Below are 20,922 nucleotides of genomic sequence, written 5' to 3' on the forward strand. Positions count from 1 at the left end.
AAGAATCGACTATTTAACATAGGTTTAAAGGCAGGAAACCCGGCGTTGCCAAATTGCTGGATTCGCTTCTGGTGGGGAGACGAAACTTTCAAAGTCGTCCGATTCCGGTCGCACATATTCCGGTTTATCGACCGATTTTGATTAATTAATTTGGGCTGCGATAAAAGGAAGCATAAATCAATGGGCGAGTCCCTCCACCATTGTTCCGTTAGATTTACGGCAGGGCTTAGTGAGATGTTCGTTCGGCTCTTTTGTTACCTTTTTTTCCCGAAGTGCATACGAAGCGCCTTAATTAATCATTGTTCCGATGCGCGGCTAATTATGGAACATGCGCGGTATTAGCATACTGAATCTGGCCGTCGCGCGGTTGAAATACGCATGCATTTTGATCCTGTGGGACCCTTAACACTATTCTGCCGTGCTAAGGTAGAACGCCGTATGAGCCTTCAGACGTTGGCGAATTTCCTTTGACTAATCACGAAATATCGGGAAATTTTACAAATATTTTCCGTCCACACTGAAAAAAAAAAAAAAAAAAAAACAAAAAAAAAAAAAAAAAAAAAAAACACATTGGATCTAGAGTCCAGACTCTTGAAAACATTGACAAGAAAAAGGACTCTTGATTCAATCAGATTGAAGCTTAAATCAAAAGGAATCCGCTCAAATTAAGAGGCTTGGTTCTTGATTTAAGCTTAAAATCTGATTGAATCAAGAGTATTTTTTCTTGTCAACGTTTTTAAGAGTCTGGACTCTAGATCCAATGTGTTTTTTTTTCCAGTGCAGTTTCATACAGAATTTTGGTCTCAATTTTCTCTTAACCCTTTATTGCATAGTGTTACATGAAAGCAACAAATGGTTTTCAGCTTCATTTCTATGCTGGAGTATTAAATTGAATGAAAGTAAGAAAATATTTTTGGGAGCATTATAAATCTGATCTCCTAACTTTACAAAAAACTACAAAGATCGATTCCAACTGACTCTATTGTCGAGAAAATACTGTAAAATGTAGATTTCCTGTCCAAAATCAACGATTAGCTCATGCAACAAAGGGTTAAGTATCCGAAAATTTCAAGGAAAAATATTCGGAACTTTCCTCAAAAATTCATTTCTTCCGATAGGAAATTTGGCAACTCTCGGATGTTCATACGGCGTTCTTCTTCATAGCACGGTAGTATTGTCCACGTTGCTGCGCTACGTACACTGTTAAAAATCGGAGCTTTTAAATGTGTTTATTTTGGTTATTTGTAAAATGGAATACAGGCTTAGTGGTCAAATTATCCGGGGGTGGGTGAACGATAACACAACGTTGCACATCTGTAAGCCCCTTTGCCGCCCCCCCCCCCCCGCAGAAGAAGGGAATGAATTTCAAAAATTTTTCGTTCATATGTGAAATTTTACGGTTTAAAATTTAATGGAATTGTCACCCAGGGAAGTCTTTGCAATTTATCTTCGTATACAATTTCACTAATCATATTCCTGTTCACCAATAATTCAGCGTCTACATAAACCTCCAATTAAAATACTCCGTTGATCACATCGATTTGACCGACTCGAACTTCACCGACACTTTGCTGTGCTAGGGAAAAACGCCTTATGATCATTCGAGAGTTGCCAAATTTCCTTCTATAAGATGTTCATTTTTGAGGAAAGTTATGAATATTATTCCGATTAATTTTCAAGAACTTTGGGTCAAATTGGATGTATTTCTGTGAAATGGAACTAAGCGCCATCGGATAAGGAATGTAGCGGGGGGCTTGGATTGGCGGCGGAATCGGGCGTCCGGCTCGTTCCCTCCTATACTCGCAATGCTTTTCCATGACGCTTAGGTCCGTTTGACAGAACGCGCTATCCGGCATTCTAAATTCCTCAAAAGAAACTCAAATTGGCGCTTAGTTCCGTTTAACAGAAATACGTCCAATCTCAAACAATATAACCGGAAAAATTGGACGAAAAATATTTACAAACTTTCCCGAAAATTCGAGATGTACCAAAGGAAATTCGCAAACGCCTAAAGGGTCATACGGCGTTCTTTCTAGCACGGCAGTGTGGCGCTATGGTGTTTTTGTACCTCGCACGCACCAACTCCACGTACGGGGCCGCGCACTAAATCAATCGCGAGCGTCTTTTGGTCCGCCCACCCACCCGATGCGCGACGACCACCGCGCGAGGATGTTCTTGCGCTGTTGGGTGGTGAGCGTTGATTGCTGACCGTCGGGAAACTCGTTTGCGGGTACCTACCGAATCGGGATTCGGCGGTGATAGACCCGCGCGGCGCCGTCCGAGTCGTGTTGTCAATTCGTCGGGATCGAAGTAGATTTAAAGTTGAGAGAAATACTGTCGTGATAGCAAAGAGAGCGGTAAATGCAAAAATGAAGTTTTGAGAAAACGAGCTCAGAGGCGTCCAAGCGGAAAATCTTATGAGAAGAAGCCTTCGGGTGGATGATTTTGAGATTACGTGGTGGAGGTTTTAGGGCCTAAAAGGGCAGTCAACCTAAGAAAGGGCCTGTTGCAAACTTTTGCCAGAGCAAAAATAAGAGTTGTTCCTTATGGATATTGTCTCAGAAATCACGATGAGCGCATCGGCAAACTTTGAAATGCACTCTCCTAACTTCACAATCTGTGTAAGAAATTTGTGTTTTTTAAGCTTCCCGCTTCAAAAAGGATACTACATCACAGGTGAACATTTCGTTAGAGGAGTTTGTCGAATTGAAATTATCCAGAGTGATTTGTGATTACAATTGTTACGACCCGTCGTTTGTAAAGCACCTATTTGACTTACTTTTTGCATAAATTTTCTCATTTTTGCGGAAGAAACCTTGAATATAAGTATGTTTGGCTTTCTTGGTTTGATATTTGAACCTGAAGACGGGTAGTGACATTTTTCGTTTTCAAAGATTGTCTGTCCTCTTGGGCCCTAAAAGCTCTATAATTCGACTTGTGAGAACCACGACGGTCTCTTGGTGTTCCGCGATATTCTAAACACGCTGCCGTGATAGCGAAGAGAGCAGTAAGTGTAAACATAAAGTTTTGAGAGAAACGGCTCGAAAGGGTCGGATGAAAATCGATCGATTTTCTTTCATTTACCAAAGCAGGGTATTATTCATTTTCAGGCTAGTGTAAGGTATAAGACAGCCGTAAGTGCTATCGCATGCTTTCGTGGTTGCATCTTGGATAAACACAAAAAACACATTTTCAAGTCAGAAATTGGGAGGAAAGGGCGGCACCGTACTTGAAAGCACTGTTCTCATTGGCTAACCAGAGGAATAATGCCACTTTCTGCTGTCTTGCCAGAAACCACATCATCTTTACTTGAAGATTTCTTTTTCATCAGCTCATCAAGTGATCGTGGAATTTTAGAATGTTACCATCGGATTTTGCGATAAAATTACGGGAAAATTCAATTTATGGTTCACTGGAAAAAAAAACATATTGGATCTAAGTCCAGACTCTTAAAAACATCGACAAGAAAAAATACTCTTGATTCAATCGGATTTTTGCTTAAATCAAGAACCAAGCTTCGTAATTTGAGCGGATTTCCTTTAGATTTAAGCAAAAATCTGATTGAATCAAATGTATTTTTTCTTGTCAATGTTTTCAAGAGTCTGGACTCTAGATCCAATGTGTTTTTTTCCCCCAGTGTTTCTTAGTGCTCACCCTGTCGATCCATCCATTTTTGAGATCGCTGGTCGAAAGTATTTTACAGTCATCAATGACACTTTTGATTCGTTAGTTTCCTCGTGGCGTGGAAAAGCTATTACAGGAAGTTTGAAGCTTAGCACTCACACTGACCCAAGAAATCCGGGTTTTTGGCTCAGTCTGGCCGGTGCGCTGTTCGAGCGGAGGATAATGAATCGCTGGGCAGAGCGGGCATAATTTCGTGTTGCCCAAACCTCAGACATGGTTGTGAGTCATTAATTCATCGCAATACACGCATATAATTAATTCACGTGAGCTTCGTCTCAATCACGTGATACCGGCCGTACCACACGCGAGCCGCCGCCATGCTCGCTCAAACTCGAATTGGATCGAGTTTAACAGGAGGGAACCAATTTTTTGGCAAACATAGGGTCCCGCTCTATGGTTGCTTTAAGTAGATCTTTGAGAGCATCGTGACCATCTTTTGAGCAAAGATGGAAAATTTCATGAAAATTCGCGTGAAATTCCGCGAACTTAATTTCCGTGAAATTTCATGAACTTAATTCGCGTGAAATTTCATGAAATTTATTCCCGTGAAATTTCATGAAATTCATTCGCGTGAAATAAAGTTACCTAAAATAAAAATGTGGGTAAGGGTTTCATTAATCGAAGTTTCCTTCTATTCTACGAGCTTTGCTTCAAAGACTGGGTTGACTGAAACGGAAGTCGGTTTCGATCACTGAAAAATTCTATAGCCTGACAATGAGATAAAGGCTAGGTGGGCAATACTGCCGTGCTAAGGAAGAACCCTGTAAGATCCCTCTAATATCGCCAAATTACCTTTGATGAAATACGAATTTTCAGGGAAACCTATGAATATATCTCCTCTAATTTTTAAGGGAATTTTATTCGCAATCAGTTCTAACTTATCTGAAAAGTCCAAGAGAAACTGTTCATAACTCTCCTTACAATGAAACGGTTGAATGGAGGGAATTTGCAATCCTCGAATGTTCTTACGGCGATTATCCTGAGCACGGTAGAATATGGACCGAACTTATTTATCCCGTGCAAATGTCCAGAAATGGACCACTAGACAAAGTACGAATTTCAGTATTCTGATACATGTTTCTTCACCAAAATTTCACGTAAAAACACGATGCGCACAACGAATATTACCGAAATCAACTCCTTCCGAAGATATTTAATGATTCTTGGTGCGTGAATTGAAACCACCCGCTCATGAAAACTCAATGATCTACGTGATTCACATCGCGCGCTAAACGTTATCATGAACGTCTCTGCGATAAAAAAATCTGGCAACCTCAATCTTGACACTTGGCTCAGCTGTAGCAAATTACTTATAGTTTGAACAACACATGGTGGGAAATGAACATTGCTCGATTGAGAAGCTTGCTGAAACCGTTGTAGTGCGCGATTTGACTCACGTAGAGCTTTGAGTTTCTTGTGAGCGGGCAGCAGTTCAAATTCCTCGTAACCAATGTGAAATAAAAACGTTAATATCTTCGTTAGGAGTTGATTTCAGTAATTTTCGTTGTGCGAGTCGTGTTCTACGTGAAATTCTGGTTAAAAACATGTATCAGAGTGCTTAAATACGTACCTTGTCTAGTGGTCCATTGGGTTTTAGACGCATCATTTGACAACGCTGAGACAAAAATTGAAGTTTGACAGGCCGGTTTTCTTGAAAATTCAGCCAGCCGGAGTCCAGTTTAGATCAACATTGGGCGGGGGAATCAATTAATTCCTTGCCCATGTTACGTTATCGAGATGGGATACGAAAGGAGTAGGCGGCGTAGCGCCTACGAACCATACGGATACGTCCGTTCACGTCTAGTTTTAAAGGTGTTGCTTGGCTTGTATCCCCCTCGTTGTCCTGTGTGTCATACTGCCGTGCTAGGGAAAAACGTCGTACGAGCCTTCAGGCGTTGCCAAATTTCCTCTTGCAAATTACTAATTTTCAGGAAAATGTTTGAATATTTTCCTACCAATTTCTCAGATGATTTTGTTTGTGATTTGATCTAAAGTGTCTGAAAATTTAGTGGCCCAGCCTCCAGAGATTACTGTGACCTTAGAGGACCGATGAGCAGATGAGATATCCAGCGGGATTCAATGAGAAAGGTCAGATATAATGTAGAAACTTTGAAAGCTTATGTAAATAAGTGTTTTCCCCCTTATACTGGCCAAGATCTGAAGTAGGAATTATTGTCACATGTTTTCTCTTCAAAATCTAACGTAGAAAATGATTCAGACAACGTGAAGTTCGGAAATTAACCCCTGAACGAGGTATTCTGACGTCATTTGTATTTTTCCACCTAACTAATGTTCATTGTAAACGGTTATATCGTTGCCCTCCTGGCAAAAGGGTGTAATTACACTCTGCAATGAACCCTGTCGTCCATACAACTCAATGCTTCTCCGGGCTCATCTCAATTTATAGTTACGCCCTTCTGTCAGCCAAGCAACGATATATTTCTTTTAAGAGTTGATTTTCAGACTTTCCGTTGTGTGACTCTTTTTCTGTGTGAACTTTTGAAGAGATACCAGAAAGCGCTGTGCTTTAATTCATACCTAGTATAAATGCCTAATGTATGTTGGTCATGAGCATGCAACCTGAGATTCAGCACACACGCTAGACTATTCAACTTCAGTTTTCGCGGTTCATCCGGCGAGCTACAATCTTCCTCCAGCTTTATAAAAACGGCCAAACTAAATATTAGATAAAACCGCTGCTGACGAAAGTGCTCGCAGCTAAACAAAGGGCGATTCTGCGTTTGATTTAGACGCTCGGCCGACGTAGAAACGCGTCAATCGCCAGGACGTGCGGCCCTGAACCAGTCCGAGAGTCGATAAAAAATTGTGACATTTTTATCTCAATCTTAGAGCAAATGGACGTTGTCAAGTGGTGAGTCAATTTTTCACCGATGTTAAACTTCAAAAAAATATTCAGCGCCCATTTCACATCGGAGGATTCTCGAAAGTGTGTTGGGTGTCTCTTCGACAGAGAAGGAGGAATCTCCTACGAAATTGGCCGTGTGACAGGACGACTGTCATCCGTTATTTGATACTCGGGCTTGGCGATGCGTCTTGGTCGGGGAATTTATTCTGGAGACGTCGGTGTCTCCGCTGTTGAGGAGAACTTATGTTTTTGGTGATGAAACGTAATTTTTATTCCCTCTTCTCTGTGGCGGAGCGTTGTGTTACAGAGTGTTATTGACCAGCTTACAAGTCTATGAGCTTGTCGGGAAATGATGCCAGGTTTGCCGCGGGAGAGGCTTGATTTAAGGCTACTTTGGTGTATGACATGCGTATTAATCGCTTTGGGAGTGATGTCATATTTCTTGGATGGAGGAATTGCAAAAAGGGGTCATCGTCAGTTACAATTCGTACGCAGGATGTGATCAAAATCGGGCAAAACTCTTCGTGCGATAAAATCTAATAAAGCTCATAGCCCCTGGCAGATTGAAGCTCATTGCAGGTTTTCGAACCGAAATCGAGCACTTTCAAGATCTGTCCAAAAATTTCTAATTAGTGAAATTGAGGATTTTCTTCAAATTTTGGGTTAGATAAATCCCGAAAATTCTTCGAAAATGTCCAAGGACTGGCAAAAACATGGTAGGGGAAACAGAATGCCTCACACACAAAACAACTTTTAATGCTACATTCTACTTCCTAGGCGGCGCGATGCTTGAAGTATTCATAGAGTTTTGCAGGCGCTTCCCCCTGATTCAGAGACTTTAACACAGGAGTAATAAAGTTGGATGGGGCGGAACGCGTGATACAACTATTTCAACTTCCGAGTACGTAAAATTGCATATCCTCATAATGAAGGAGAATCTCTTTTCGGTCACTTACTTGCTTTTCATGACTCACTTCATGAAGAGGTAGTCCTAACTATACAATACATAGGTCACTTTAGGAGAGTTGTCGAAACATCCCCATTGTCTATATTATAATGTTTACCTGCAACAAAAGAAAGAACAAATTATGAGCGTTACAAAAAAGACAAATGGCTCATTGAATAATTCAAATCAAAGTATGTATGTAAGAAGGAAAAACGCCTTATGAACATTTGAATGTCGACAAGTCTCCCCAAATAAAACGTGTTTTTTTTTGAGGATAGCTATGAATATTTTTCCCGAAGATTTTTTAGATTCTTGAGATCAACTACCGAATTAAATTCATCGAAAAATTGGGGGAAAATCTCAAGAGTTTCCCGGAAAATTCGTTCTTAATCACAAAAAAGTTGGCATGGTGCACACTGGGTCGGGTCATCAGGCGAAGTCGGACAAAATCTGGGAAATTTGAAAGCTTACGTTTTTGAATATATGAGATAAAACAGTTTGAGAGTGGTTTCATTGGTTTCTTCCTTGAATTTCCCTTCAGAAACACCCCTGGACATTGAATTTGTGACGAAATAAACATTAAAATTTGAAATTTTAGCGGAACATTTCATTTCCGACCGCTTCTACTTGCTCGTTTTCACTATGCGGCTTTCTTAGCGCGGGAAGATGGTATAATATACATCACCACCCATCTTAACCAGTTAGTTATACTGGAAAAAAACACATTGGATCTAGAGTCCACACTCTTGAAAACATCGACAAGAAAAAGGACTCTTGATTCAATCAGATTTAAGCTTGAATCAAGAACCAAGCCTCTTAATTTGAGCGGATTTCCTTTTGATTTAAGCTTAAATCTGATTGCATCAAAAGTCCTTTTACTTGTAAATGTTTTCAAGAGTCTGGACTCTAGATCCAATGTGATTTTTCCAGTGTATTTTAATAAAAACGGTTTGCTCCTAAGTGGCCAGAACCAACAACATATTATAAGAGTCCACTGAATTTTGCAGCATCCGCGAAAGGTGCGTTCCGCCACTCGTCAGACCAACTGCTCACCACCCCAATCCCCCACTTGACCCCGATAATTTGCTCCATCCCCCCCCTCTCTTTCCGAAGTTCCGCAGCGTAGATATAGGCGCGTGCTGGTCCATCTGCCCCTATCTCGTCATCGCGAACCTGTTCCGCGGGGATGAAGAACCCGCCCCCTCTCACCCCCTCCACCCCCTTTCGCCCCCTTCGCGTGGCTGGACCGTAGCGGCGTCATCTGGAGGGCGCGTGACCACGAGTGCTGACTCACGAACGCGAATCTCCCTATCGGGGCAATCTGTCGTCGGATCGAGTATCCCCCGATTTTTAGGGTCTGCCCGGGTTTTGTCTTAGATTGGATTTTTTTTTAAGCTACTTTTCTGGGTGCTGTTGTTTACCTTCTCGTTTATGCATCTCATGCTGGAGGTGTAACATATAGACGGTGTGAGTCCGCGTATCTCGGATTGCGACGTTGCTGACTTCCTGTCATGCTTCACTTTTTAAATGGAGAACTACTGAACGGCAGCTCTTAAAAACTGCCGTGGTTCTCACTCTCTCTGTGCGAAGTAAATTCTGCGAAAATTTTAGGGAATGGTGCCGCTTTGTTCTCCTTTCAAACGATAAACAAGAAGCGAGGGTTTCAACTCTTTCAAGCAGCGCAAACAAGATACGTGGTTGAGAACTTACACCGTCGATAGATGGAGTAAAGTCGGTTTCTTCGAGCTGCTTTTTGTGGTAATTTAAGAAGAAACGCACTGATTGGAACCTTGTGCCACACATGGAGAGCCCACTATTCCGCCGCGGTACCGACGAGAGCAGTTGAGAGCAGCTTTTTGAAATTGAGTTTTCAAAATTCGACTGATATGGAGGGCTGCCAAAAATTTAAAATTTAAATACCACGAAATTTTTCTGATTTCCCTGCCACATTTTGGGGAAGTGTCCTGGGATTTTACGCTATGCGGTATGTTTAAAAAATCAATAGTCACTTTCAAATCTGATCCCTAAAAAAGCGTTGCTTGAAACGTCAAACACATTCCGAAAAGGCTGATTTGACAATTTCTTCTTCAGACTTCCGTCATTTTCCCTAAAATTTCCTAGTTTTTAAAGACTTTTTGAAATTTCCAGCAAATTCCCGATTTTCGCGGTTATTCCTGACTGCAGCAACCCTGAATCTAATTTAAATGAGCCAACTCATACAGCTTTCGACTTTTTTGTGTGTAAAAATCGAGAGTTGCAAGAAAACGGAAGTCAGCAAGAATCGACGTCGTCCCAGATAAGACAACAGTAAGTCCACATTATCGCGCGATAGAGCTGCACTTCTTGCGTTACTGCGTACAGAAAAGAAACTGATACGTGATATCATATTCGTCACGTGACTTGAATCGATAGCGACTTCAAGAGGTTCTGTACTCGAGAGCTGGAGAGGTAAGTTTTTTTATTCTGAAACACATCTCGTTTTAACGAATGTTCCTCATAACGGATCCTATAGGGTTGCGGCTCCTTCATTTTCGTGGCAATCTTTTATTGCTTTTCCGGATTCAGCGGTGTATAATTTCATCCCCCTACGGAAACAAGCTCCTTTGGGGGATGTTTACACGCTCAGGTGGTGCGGCTAATAACTTTCTTCCTCGACCGCACGGCGCTTTGGAAGAACACCTTGCGGGCACTCAACGCTGCCGATGTTTTCCCGGAATGATATTTGGACGGAGTTAAACAGGAAGGAACCAAGCCACATCGGGATCAAACCGAGAAAAAGAGGTTTAAAGTTTGGCTCCTGCATAAGACTCAATGTAAAAGATAAACTTCAAGTTCAATTTCTGCAAAATTTGCTCCAACAAAAACTTTGAATTTTTGGCGATAGAGAGTAGAGCAGTGGTTGAGTTTAAAACCACTCATAACTCAATTTTTTCCAAAATGTGGGTTGGTTCCTTTCTGCTTAACTCAGTCCTATTTGTTTCATCGAAAAGTCATTGGTGTTTTTCTTTGAAATTTTCAGGTGCAATGGGGCAAGTCCTGCATAACGTTCTTTAAAAATTTCTGGGGAGAAAACCCACATGGTTTTTTTGAAAACCCGACTTTGTCGGAAGAAATTTGGTGGCGTCTGAAATGACATACGACGTTATTCCTTTAGTGAAGCATCAAGGTGCGGTTATCTTCCTTCCGATTCGCTCCGACTTTTTCTGCTTCGCATCCGAGAAACATCGTGTAACGATCTCACCCTATTATCATTTTATTTCCTTCCGGGTGCTGCTCTTTTTTAACCCATATTCGTTAAAAAGGTATCGTATAAATTACCTGAAGGGCCCCAAAATGGGTGAGAATAGTAGCTCTGTGGGGCTCATCAAAAACGAAAATACCCTGTTTTGACAAGTATGTGTTCCCTGTTGAGATAAATAATCACGCTGTAAATTGGGCTTCCTTTCCCAAAAAAAAGTTTTTCACCCATCGCTTCCATGCCAACTCAAATTAACGACCGGTAGTTGTGTTAAATCATCTCAAAATGAGCCACCGAGTTAAGATACCGCGTTATATCTCTTTTTTAAAAGGGGCTTGTAGTGTTTAGTTTTGTCAGCCCATTATTTGGTGAGGAGATGACATTCACCCGCCTATTTTAAACGAAATGACATATTTAATCGTTGGAAAGTGATCGGAGACGTATGAATTGCAATTCGAGGACTAAAGTAAGCGTGTTTCAGTTTCAATGTTTGGATTTCCGATTAGGTTTCTCATTTTTATAGGTAAAAAAGTTCCACGTTAAACTTGCCATAATTTTTGGTGCCACAGTAATGATTGTCTTCAAAAATGTCGACAGCTCAAGTTGAAGGTTTTGGATCTACAAGGGTTTAAAACTTGGGCCAACATCCCTTGGACCCTTTAAAATCTCTCTTAAGCTAAAGACGTAAGAAATTTTGGAGATCAAGATTGAATTTGAAGAATTTTTTGTGAGAAAGCTACTTTTATGAGGTTTGATCCGTAACTTTGGCCAGAGAGGTGTGTCTATATAGCCCCTAAGTACGGATTCCACGGCCGGAGTTTTTTTTTTCAGTATGCATTTCAACATTGCGAAATATGTACTTAAAACTTGCATTTCCACGAAGAAGAAAGTATGTATTCTCACTTAAGTTTCCTTCTCATAACACGCAAAAATCATCAAAATTTTGGCTGAAAAAACGCATATTCGTACAATTTTATAAACACTTCATGATTTACTGAATTTCGCAACTTTGAAATGAGGTTACGTTCTTTCCCTGAAAAACGATGATATCACAATGGAGATCCCCCTAGGTTGCCAGGCTTAGAATATGTGCTTGGAACTCGCATTTTCAAGTAGCAAGTATGTAATCTCACTCATTTTCCTTCATTGATTACACGCAAAAATCATCAAAATTTGGGATGAAAAAATGCATATTCGTACAATTTTGTAGACATTTAATGATTTACTGAATTTCGCAACTTTGAAACGAGGTTACGCTCTTTCCCTGAAAAACGATGATATCACAATGGAGACTCCCCAAGGTTGCCCAGCTTAGAATATGTACTTGGAACTCGCATTTTCACGAAGAGAGTATGTCATCTCACTTATTCTCCTTCAGATTACACGCAAAAATCATCAAAATTTGGGCTGAAAATTGCATTTTCGTACATTGTAAACATTTAATGATTTACTGAATTTCGCAACTTTGAAATGAGGTTACGTTCTTTCCCTGAAAAACGATGATATCACAGTGGAGACTCCCAAGGTTGCCAGGCTAGGCGATAAAATGTGGATATTTTTCATGGAGTTAAATGGGGGCGATTGCTGTTTTTCAGCATCGACTCCCGCCTTCGCATCGTGGCTTCTGTTTTTATGCAAAGAGTGTTCAACTTACAGCGGTGACACCGGGCATCAAGCGAGTCGATCGATGCCAGAAATCGAAGACTACGATCCGCGCCCGTTTAGCGAATCGTGAGTCGGCCGCGAATCAGGGTTGCCAGATTTCGCAGGGTGAATATTCCCTCCCTGTGGAGTAGGGGATTAAGGGGCTGGGGAACATGGCAACGCCGATCCGGCTCTTTCAAATCGGGTCACGACCACTTCGTGTTCCTTGCTCGGATTTTTCAGTCTTTCATCCCTCCCCTTGGAACTTCCTTTCCTATTTCCTTTTTTTTCTCTTTCTTCCTCCCAATTCTTCCCCTTTCCTCCCCGTGTCACTGACTGCTTCCCCGTCCTCAAGTGATGGTCATGTTTTTATGAGTCTTAACTAGAAAACTGAACTATTTCGGTCATATATACCGAAGTTTGGTGTGGCATATCATCCCAACTAATTCGGTTCGTCCGACTGAATTTTCGGTTTGTCAAACCAAACTTTTGGTTTATGCAACCGAATTTTTGCGGTAAAGTGAACTGACGAACAAAGTTTGGTCATATATGCCGGATGTTTGGTTACATAAACCAAAAGTTTAGTTTAACAAACCGAATATTTGGGATGATATGGAACACAGAACGCTCGGTTCACATAGCCTAATTTCTTTTTCTTTTTCTCAGTGACGTAAGCAGGAATATTCTTGAATTTGCTATTGGAAGAAATTCCTTTTGATTGAAAAATGAGGTGTTCTTCTGGTGATACCGAGTTTCTTGACAAAAATGCAGTTTAGGAGAGGATATTTCGCAACGTTGAAATGTAATTGATATATTTCGTCTGATGAACGAGAATATGAACCGAAATTAGATTTTTCAAACGAAGTTTTGATTCATCGTGGAAGTTATGGAATTTTTTCCACTTGCACTCAACCAAGACCCGCATTCAGAGGTGCTTCGTTGCTTTTAGAGCTTTCTAAAGTTTTGTCCGCGTATAGATTTTATTTCCTCCCGACAACTTCTGATCGCAAAAGTTTCTGCAAAAATGACGCCTGTTTAGCAGGTAATGAAGGATGAACTCGAGTTGCGTGTAAAAATAATGTATCGATTACGTTCGTTGCAGAACGTCAAATGGAACTGATTGATGCCTTTTTTTGAGGTGTGATCAGCTGCGCTCTCGCCGTGGCTATAGCCGCGGGACTGATTCGCGCGCGGTCGAAGTTCGAGAATGACGAGACTGATCTGCTCCAATTACCGGACAAATTGGCACTTAATTATGATGCCAAGACTGCCGTGCTGAGGAAAAACACCGTATGAACCTTCAGACGCTGCCAAATTGTCTTTGATAAAACATGAATTCCCTGATAAAATTATGAATTTTTTTCTTCCAATTTTTCAGAGAATTGTGTTCGTATTTTGGTCTAAAGTTCCTGTAAATTTCAAGGAAAAATATTCATGATTTTCCTTAAAAATAAATATTTTATCAAAGGAAACTTGGCAACTCTCGAATGTTCATACGGCGTTTTTCCTTAGGACGGCAGAAGAGTGGGGACGGTCTCCGGTTCGAAATCGTTTTATTCACTTTTAGAGCCCCATTAACTCTCATTATCGCGTCGAGGCACGGATTATCCGGGATTTAAAACTCAAGTATCTGATGCAAATGGATTTGCTGGGACACGATTGATGATTTTTCGTATCAAGAAAACCATCTAAGAAAAGCGTGGCTGTGCAGATTGCTAATGAAAGGACTTTCATGGACCACTAAACAGGGTGAAATTGAAGTATCGCAATATGCATTTCTTCATCGAGTACACGAAAATGCAGGCGCGTCGAACACGTTGATGATGTGCAATATCAACTCATAAATGCGAATTCAGCATTTTTTTTCTTCTTTTTTCTAAAATCAAAATTCGTCGTAACTAAGAAGTTCTTTCTTCTTCGGAAGACGAACTTTCGTAGCAAATGGGACAAGAAACTAACCTCAGTATTGTAATGGAACACTGGAAAAAAATTCTCGGCTTTTTTACCAAGGTCCGTTGGTACCTTTACCATCTCACTTGTTTTACCAATTACTGGTAATTTTACCAAGACAGACTGGTAAGCTTACCTAAAACCGTATTTTTACTGTTTTTTTAAGTAAGAATACCACTTTTATCGGTAATCAATTCCCGGTAACTTTGCCATTTTATCTCGGTAATTCTACCACAGTCGATAAAAAATATTGGCGTTTTTACCAAGATCCAGTAAAATTACCGAGAAAGTTCAATAATTTTATCGAGATTTCTCGGTAAAATTACCAATTCCATAAATGGTAATTTTACCAAGAAAAAACTGGGATCAAATAGAACCCTGAATTCTTGGTAATTTTAACCTTTTCTTGGTAAATACACAGAGATTGTTTTCCACAAGGAAAACGAGGGGAATGAGAAAGTAACATACTAAGTTTTCATACTTAAAATGAGCCTAATGTTCTTATATCCCAACGCCTGGAATGCGGAATTAAGGAACGCGTTCCCTGGAAATCTCCGAGACACAAATTGATGAGCAACGAAACCGAAAATTCGGCTCACCCCCGTGCATTGTCACCCGATACTCGACGAGCACGAACGGTAGATACCGACCGGTTGACATCCACAATCGGGCTCCGAGCAGTGGAAATTCCTCAGCTCCACGGGCGCCTCTTTACACGAGCATTACCGAGTTACAATCGGTTCCTTGCTCGTGAGTGTTCCATCAAAGTCACCCGCGGGGCCAAGTTTTCCGTTTGACACGAAAGGCTCATCGGACACGGACCCCTTGCCCCCACTCCCCCCCCCATAGGTGCCGCATAGGTGGGAATGTGCTCCGGATAAGAATGCACCTTAAATTCCCTGCATTGAAGCGTGATTTCCGGACTTGTGCGCAGGCATACTACCCGCAAGAAAACATTAGTAAATATGCAACGGAGTAAAGTAGTAACAGCAATAACCAGTAACTAGTAAACGGTAAAAAAAAAAAAAATTATTTTAACGTTATTTTTGAGTAAATTGCTTTCGAGTTTCTGGGGTGGGGTGCCTACAAAGGAGAGAGTGATGGAGCTATTGCATGTGTCAGATCTTTGCAATTTAAGAACTAATTTCTATGTGAATTTTGTGAGAAATACGATAAGCCACTGTCTCTGAAATCAACTCAAAAGCTCAAAGAAAGCTCTCAAAATTGAGGCCCTAATGGAGGAGAGATCCCACGCTATCCTCAGAGTCCACCTCTATATCTAGAGAAACTCACCATGCAAAGATAGGGAGCTGGAGCAAATACATTAGCTGCAGTGTTTTCAGTTTTGGAGTCCCCAAATTAAGTGACAGAACTGTTAATTTATTTGCTCCCTAGCTCTGCATAAGGCATTTTTCTTGATAAAGAGGTGGACTCTCAGGATAGCGTGGGATACCTCTTCCATTAAGGCCTCAACTTTGTGAGCTTTTTTTGAGCTTTTAGGTTGATTTTAGAGAAAATCAGTGGCACAATCGTGCTTCTTGCGAAGAAAAAGTTTACGTCAGTAAAAGTACTTAAATTCCTGACACAGGCAAGAGCTCCATTATACGGTCTTCTTCTCTGGAGCGTATTGTTTACTTTTCTAGCCTTGCGTTAAAGTCTCCGCGGCTCTTGATGAATTCATCGCCTATCACGAGATAGAGAGCAAAGAGAAGTTTCAATAATTACTCACTAATTCATGATTCATGAGCCAAGGGTATCCTCGTGTTCAGCTTACTTGGTATCGTCCATTCAAACACAGAATTCATCAAATTTCAGTCACCTGCAAATTCTCCATTACTCTGTTCCTGACTGTTACGCAGTTTTTTCGTCTCCTAAAAAATATCTTTTCCCGAGATGGGTCGTTCCGAACCGAGATAAACGACAACGATGGAAAATAAAACTTTGAAGTCCTCACAACTTCAAAGCACGGGGTAATCCAGTTAGCCCTCGCCCGGAGCCGAAAAAACAAAGCATCACCACGGTCGCAGCTTAAAAGGGACCTCAAAGTTTCCCGCTTTCGGGGCCGCAATTTGATACACGTTCGCCCGCTGACCGCCCACGGAGACCCCGTCGGTGTGTGTGTGTGTGTAAGGTTGAGGGAGGGTGTGTGTGTGTGTGGGGGGGGGGATGCTCGGGGGCCACGGGCTATATGGCTCCGGGGCGATGCCTATCACGACCATCGCGACACGCATCACGCGATTAGACGCATACCAAACATACCTCCCCCGCTTGGAGGCTTGACTGGTATCGGTCATCCCCCGATGCGATGGACGGGTTGGAGGTTTATTAATTACTTTCACTCGAGGTACCCGTTAGGTTCATCAGTGATCAGTGAGAGATCGGGGATTCCTTCGTTACATTTGCTGATGGAGACGGGTATACAGGGTGTCCCGTGTTTAAGCGGTCAGCCAGCTGATTGTTGAAATTGATAGACAAAACGATAGACAAAGAAGATATCAAGAGTACGGAGTGATCTTTTTGGTTGAAATGGGTGGTTCTTATAGACTAAGGGGGTAAATGATGGACTAAAAATAGGGTTACTCTATCAGGTAACTCTGAATTCACGTTACTTTAGGGAGCTCAACTAATTCGACCATCGTTGGTGATATTCACGCGTTGATCTATTCACTCAGAGTGCGGCCCGAAATTCGCGCTGGATTTTTTTTTTCACGCCGGCTAGGCTATCCACTCAGAGTAAATCATTGATTTTCAACAGTGTATCGCCAAAATTCAGAAAACGATAAGATTCCCCAAAAATGGAGAGGGTGGTCGGACGAAACTTGCACGGGAGGCACTTTTGAAAAAAAAACAAAAAAGTCTTATTTCAGAGAGAATAACCAGACCAGAAGAAAATTTAGGGAAACAATGGGATACGTACTGAGCCCAATGTTCATATGTTAGAATTGGGTGCAGCTACTTTTTACTTAATTACTTTCATTCGAGGTACCCGTTAGGTTCATCAGTGATCAGTGAGAGATCGGGGATTCCTTCGTTACATTTGCTGATGGAGACGGGTATACAGGGTGCCCCGTGTTTAAGCGGTCAGCCAGCTGATTGTTGAAATTGATAGACAAAACGATAGACAAAGAAGATATCAAGAGTACGGAGTGATCTTTTTGGTTGAAATGGGTGGTTCTTATAGACTAAGGGGGTAAATGATGGACTAAAAATAGGGTTACTCTATCAGGTAACTCTGAATTCACGTTACTTTAGGGAGCTCAACTAATTCGACCATCGTTGGTGATATTCACGCGTTGATCTATTCACTCAGAATGCGGCCCGAAATTCGCGCTGGATTTTTTTTTTTCACGCCGGCTATCCACTCAGAGTAAATCATTGATTTTCAACAGTGTATCGCCAAAATTCAGAAAACGATAAGATTCCCCAAAAATGGACGATGGATGGGTGGTCGGACGAAACTTGCACGGGAGGCACTTTTGAAAAAAAAAACAAAAAAGTCTTATTTCAGAGAGAATAACCAGACCAGAAGAAAATTTAGGGAAACAATGGGATACGTACTGAGCCCAATGTTCATATGTTAGAATTGGGTGCAGCTATATGGTTCTCGCTCTTTGATCAATACAAGGGCTATACCTGCAGGACACATGCACAACCATTTCACCGATCGGTTCGTCAGATTAAAGTCCGTTGGTGGTTAAAAAATATTTCGGTTTGGAATGCAACGGTTTGATACACCAGAAAAAAGCAATGATTTTTGATGGGACTTTTGATGGGTCTCGTTGGCTGAGACTTTCTAATGAGCAATCAGATGAAATGAGACTCATTGTCAGACAAACTTGGACTTTCCAAAAATTCTTTGGTTTGATTTTGATGGATTAATAATTTCAATAAGGATTCGTGGCAATGGGCTACATCATCGTTTGTGGTTTCAGGTTTAGGTGGTGATACATTAGAGTAAAAGTGTGTTGAAATAAAATTTAGGTATGTCAAGAAAGAAACAATTATCATTTAAGGGTAATGGTTTTAAAAATGAGATTGCGAGGTTGCAATAATGGCAAGGTCAAGTGTGTGAGGGCAATCAATGAGTCCGCAAGAAGAGGCCAAAAATTGGCGAATTTTAAAATTGACGAAAACCCAAATGCGACCTAAAAAATCTAAAAACTAGACCTCTTTGCGCACACACCGTAATAAAAGTCAGTTATAATTCATTTTTGTTAAATTCTAAGCTCCCGTGATCTTTCGAAGTCTTAAAACTCGATTTAAAGTTGAAGCTTTGCAGTAATCATACAGAAAAAATTAATAAAAATGAAATGGAAAATGTTATTGTTGATGATCAGCAATTGAATAAAATTTAAAAAGTTCAATTTTTTTTTTTTTAATTAGAATATTGCGAACAGGGCCTGATTAAGGGGGTGACCACATGGGCCGCGGAGCATGGCGGCAAATTTTGCAATTTTTTTAAATGCAGGTACAAAAAAATCAGATTCAGAATAAAATTACAAACAAGAAAAGGTGACAAAATCTCTCATTTCCTGAGAGTTCATTAATTTCAAATTTTGTCGTATTTCGGTGATTCAAAAGACTGCGCACCTTCAATTAGTTGAGTTAAGAGAGAAACCAAACACGTAATTTGGCCTGGAGCGGCGCGGCGCAGAGAGAAATGATGGCGAGGACTGTAACACATATTAGCGCCTACGAGACTGCATGAATACTTCATGCATTGCGTCAAACACAGTACGGTCAACAGCGGTCGGCGCGGCGTGAAACGCACAGTGCCTACAAGACTACATGAACACTTCACGCATTGCACCAAACACAGTGTGGTCAGCGCGGCGCGGTGGCGGAAGTTAAAATTATTAAACCACATTTATATTTGTTCTTTCTTAATTTTTTAGTTCATTTCTTAAAAATGAAAGGCCTTGTCCGTACAGAGATAGGTTTACGGAACTGAACTTCCGCTCGAAGTTCCGTGAACTTTTGCTAGTAGTGTTGACAGGGCTTTCGCAAAAAATGTGTCCAACGCGAGTGAACGCGTCATATGCACCCTTCTCCCTCCGGCACGTTCACTTGATGGTTTTCATTGATGTTACAAAATGAATGAGAAGAGGGCGGCAAAATACACGGGGCCCATGGGCGGCAAGTAGGTAAATCCGGCCATGATTGCGAAGTCCATAAAATAAACAAATATTGAGGGAACAAGATATAAACCCGAGACACTGGCATTAGAGGGCAGTTTGATGACATCTCGGAGATAACAGCTGACCTTGAATCTACTCGTCCCGTGATTACGATGATCGATGAAGCCTCTCAATAAATTGACATTATTCTTTCAACGCTCAATAAAAGCAGTCACGCGTGTTCCGATCCGAGTGTTGGGTCGAATTGATTTTTTTCTCATTTCTTTTCATTATTCTTCTCTCGGCTTGAGAATACCGACTGACGACAGTCTGCAATATCAACAAAGCCCTCGAAAATTCCTTAAAATTTCGTGACACAATCTCGGCGCCAATTCGAGTGACAAATCAGCGCCTTACTGACAAGAAACCACCACACGAAAAATACAAGACCGTACGACCTCAAGTTCAGGTCACGAGCTGTGCAAAGAATACGAGTACCTAGTCTATCTTGCTAAAGCAAAACGTCTTACGAAGTAGAAGACGTTGTCAAATTTCTGCTTATGAAAAACAAATTTAAGGATATTTTACTCATATCGACGTCCACGGTTGGAAAGATACACATAAGTACCTTCGATGGCGATGTTGCACAGCCCTCTCATGTTGTATTTCACTGAAAAAAAGTAGCTTGGCTCAAGCATGATGATTCTTGAATTTGCCGCCAAGAATTTTTAATCTTGCTTTAAGCTGACTTTTTCTTGACACAAGAAAAGTATTGCTCGGGTTAAGCAAAAAAGTAGCTTATATTAACCAGAAAAATTCTTGATTTAAGAAGAAATACTTCTTGGCGGCAAATTTAAGATTCTTTTATTTCAGTGTTAATTTATTATTTAAGAAATTAAACCAACCAGTAGCTTTTTTAAAATTGTTTGGGCATTTTATTCACCCATTTCAAAGAAATATAGTTAAATAGTTTCCTTTTAGTGTGATAAAAACTAATCTATGCTTTACGAACGCTGCAATGTAAATACGCAAATTCTAACTTCAGGTACTTTTCCTGGATATTTTCTTCGGAAATTAACACGATGTTTCAAAACATTTTTAGGAGTTTTTAGCTATAACATATTACGTGATGATGTCTTCTCAACTTGGAAAACATACATCTTGTATATTCAGTATCCTCTAAAACATATAGAAATAGATACATAATAACGCATAAAAAAATAAAAAATGAAAATAAAGAAAACTAGTTGTACCTTCTTCAAAAAAAAAAAATATTTCATCGATAGACATTTGGCAACTTTCAAAAGCCCATACAGGGTTCTTCCATAGGAGTGTCCCACAAATATTTGTCGAGAGTAATGGATTTGTTTTTTGTTCGGACGTTGCCTCCCGAAAACCCTCACGATTTCGTCTCCTCCAAAAACGCGACGAGAGGGGTAAAACGGCGCCGTCGACCGAAAACTCAAAAATATGTGTC

General features: G+C 40.8%; 2 protein-coding genes across 3 annotated transcripts in view; both read right to left on the reverse strand.

Annotated features, from left to right (window-relative positions):
• The window catches only part of LOC109039235 (WD repeat-containing protein 55 homolog), a 180,370-nt gene extending 159,555 nt beyond the window's left edge, over window positions 1–20,815 (reverse strand). The window contains exon 1 of the mRNA XM_072304093.1: window positions 20,805–20,815. The gene's annotated coding sequence lies outside the window, so the exon portion shown is untranslated. The remainder of the gene's footprint in view (window positions 1–20,804) is intronic.
• Window positions 1–20,922, reverse strand: part of ec (ubiquitin specific peptidase echinus) — a 393,787-nt gene that overhangs the window by 128,121 nt on the left and 244,744 nt on the right. The window lies entirely within an intron of this gene.

This window comes from Bemisia tabaci, chromosome 9 (assembly GCF_918797505.1).
Source record: "Bemisia tabaci chromosome 9, PGI_BMITA_v3".
Lineage (NCBI taxonomy): Eukaryota > Metazoa > Arthropoda > Insecta > Hemiptera > Aleyrodidae > Bemisia > Bemisia tabaci.